Source organism: Ambystoma mexicanum, chromosome 6q, assembly GCF_040938575.1.
Source record: "Ambystoma mexicanum isolate Mex_15411 chromosome 6q, UKY_AmexF1_1, whole genome shotgun sequence".
Classification (NCBI taxonomy): Eukaryota; Metazoa; Chordata; class Amphibia; order Caudata; family Ambystomatidae; genus Ambystoma; species Ambystoma mexicanum.
The window spans coordinates 1,172,569,254-1,172,572,485 of NC_090937.1; positions in this window are offsets into that span (position 1 = coordinate 1,172,569,254).

Below are 3,232 nucleotides of genomic sequence, written 5' to 3' on the forward strand. Positions count from 1 at the left end.
TGTCTGTACTGTTTATTTATGTTGGGGGGGGGGGGGGTGCCCTAAATTGTAGCTAACTCATACTCCTGAATGGAATCAAACTAGATGTTGTTCACTCAAGTAGATGCTTTTAGAATGTGAATGCAGTTGTCCCTTTAGCATTCCCACTTAAAGCATTTTGCAATGAAGTGATTAAAAAAAATAATTTATACTTTTGTAACCAGCACTCTCCCATTCTGTTAGTCTGGTTTACGTTTTGGTGTTCACAAATATCGGTGGACTCTTTCTGGTATAGTCAAGGCATTGCCATGTTGGTGAGCATTAATCCTACTATGGCTTCCATGGTGTCCGTACATGTAGATGTTTATACTTGTTGTGGTCCATTTCTTTTAACTTAGTAAGATTAACAAAACTACCGCAATCTATTTTTTCTCATAGTTCCAAGACCAATTTACATTGTGGTAATGATAAACATTCATTATCACACGAACCCTGTTTCTGTGAGGCCAACAAATCCACAATATTACAAAAAATCTTGTCTAGTGAATTGTGATCACTGCACAGTATGATGCATATAATCCACTGCATGCTTTTATTATAGTTTTCACTGGTTTGACCCAATTCATACTTTTGCAAATCAAAATTAATGGCCATAGAGCGCAACAAACCTGTGTACATTCTCTCCAACCATTGAGAGAGGTTTTCCTGTTGGACAATATCGTTTTCATAATACCTCTTGCCTGCTGGGTGATTAACTGCAACAAAACATGACTGGCAGCAGCATTGATTGGTCTCCCACCTAAAAGGTGGGACACACCTTTGCACAAGCCAAAGTGTTAACATTGGGTGTCACAGCCTAGCCAATGTATTTGATCCTGGAGAGAACCTCCCCCAAATCCTGTTCCCTAATTGTGTCCCTAATTTTCCAGTACAATGATTTCTCTAAATTGTGCCCTGCCAACTCTGGAGCTACTTTGCGTGTAAATTGAGTTGGTCGGAAAGTACCCATTCTTATCGGAGAAGGGGTACCTTTGGTCATTCTCAAAATGTTTGCCTCATTGTATTTGGTTATTTCTAAAGCGCTCTTTCCCTACTTGTATGGCCTCCATGTGCTTTTTCCTCGGTTGCACGCCCTTGGTGACGGTAGTCAATGTGGTTGGAAATTCTAGGGAGCTTAGGAGATGCATGTGTGCATGTTGCCGTTCCAGGAATTGGGTGGCTGGCCAGGCTTGCCTAAGCAGCCCAAGAGAGGTCAGACACATGGGTGGGTGCTGTTGAGCGTTGGAGATATTGTTAATATATACTGCATTCCTTTCAGGTGGTGGTCGCTGTATGCTAGTGGCAGAGGTGTTGAGCTACGTCAGGTGTTTCAGTCTGGACGACAATGTGTGCACTAGACTGGATGTGCTTGGCCGTAGCCATAGTTTATCGTGCATGGATGCTTGTGTGTAGATTACGTACCGTAGGCTTCGAGATTGCTCTGTTAGGGCAATATATGCCCAGGTCTAGAATTGAGTCTTTGAGCTTAGCTTTCATACTGTAGCAGGTCTCTGCATATATTAAACAGATGGAGGCAATGCCTAGATCTGAGAATCCTGTACAGTGGGAGAGGCCTAGGTATTACAATGCAGTGGGTTAATGGTACAGTAAACCAAGATGGAGGCTACACCTGTATAGTGTGCAACAAGCTTCGGTCTAAAAATACAAGAGGTCTCAAATCAAGGGATGAGGCTACATCTAGATTGGAGAATCCTGCATGGAGGGTAGGGGGCGCGGCTAGGGTTCCTAGTGACGTAGGGTTCAGCCTATAGTACAGTAGGTTCCTGTAGTGTAACAAAAAATGGCTTATTGAACCTAGATTTGGGGAATACCTTGGTAGTGGGAGATTGCTAGTGTTGAGAGCTTGCTTGAGTGAGCAATGCAGGTTAAGAGTGACAGTGAATTACTTGGTGAGGGGCGTGCCCTTACCTGGATTACTCCTTTCATTGTTGGTCTCATGTGAGCCGGCACTTGCTTATTAATGGTGTATTCACAGGGAGCAATGGATTAGGGTATTGGGCAGAGCCAGGTTTTAATGGCTTTCCTGAATTTCAGGTGGTTTTCTGTGTTGTGAATGTGTAATGGGAGGGAATTACTGATGATTGGTCCTTGGACGGAGAAGGAGGAACTGCCAAGTCTAATAGAGCTGTGGGGTGGGATCACCAGGCGAAATGCAGTGCGAGATCTTAGGTTCATGGAAGGTAACAAGGAGTCTTTTTAATGATAGGATTGTCTAGACTTTTGGAACCACACCCTTGGTTCCTTCCTCTGGGTCCAAAACATTTCATTTCTCAATTACCTATCAATTCTATTCCACGTTTAATAATCCATATTTGCAAGTCTACCCATTGCTCCCCCACATTGCCCTTGCCACAGTTGGCTGGCCTGCTCTTTTAAACCAAACTTCAAACCTCTTCTGGAATCTATTGCCATGCTTCGTTTCTTATAAAGGAGGCCCATATACAGCTAAAATGTGATGCACATGCTGTGATCGAACCCCAATGTATGTGAACCTTCCAAAAGCCTCAATGGGTATAAGACGAGATGGTCTTATCACGCCGACATATGCAGCCACTTTCTCTCTGTAACTGGTCACAAAGTAATTCTCCAGGGCTATGTATTCGCAGTGTCTGTCCCCTCACTACAGTTTGGCTGCTGTAAAATCTGGGAAACCACACTCCATAGTCGGTGAGAGAACTGTTGAGATTTTCATTTAGGCCTCTGGTCTGGGTCTCTGCGTATGTCGGCCTGACTTAGAAGAGAGGAGAAGGGGGGAGGGTGAGAATATCGTGATTTCCCTCAAACTCACCAAGTGCTTTGTGGTCTTGTGGCATTGGAGGCCAGGCCCAAAACTCGGGAGGAAGGGCGATGGGTACAAGCTTATCACAAATGAGAATTTACAGTTTGAAGGTGTGGTTGCATAGCAGCACAGGCCCTTGGATTTTCCTATGTGGGGCTGGGAGAGTGCGTGAAACGAGGGCACTTGCCTGATATCCTGACCTCTGGTCGAAACTATGCAGTGTGTACTCGGGATCCTGGCTGCAAAAGGGCTCCCTTCTAAATCTGAAAATGCTGGCATAGCCCAGAACTCCTGCATGACTTGGCCTCCAAGATCCAGTTGCCCCACCAGATCAGGGCGAACGACTGCTATAGTAAGTCTTTATGGTCTTGGCGAGGCAGAGCTTGCTGCCAGATTCTGTGGAGCGATAAAATA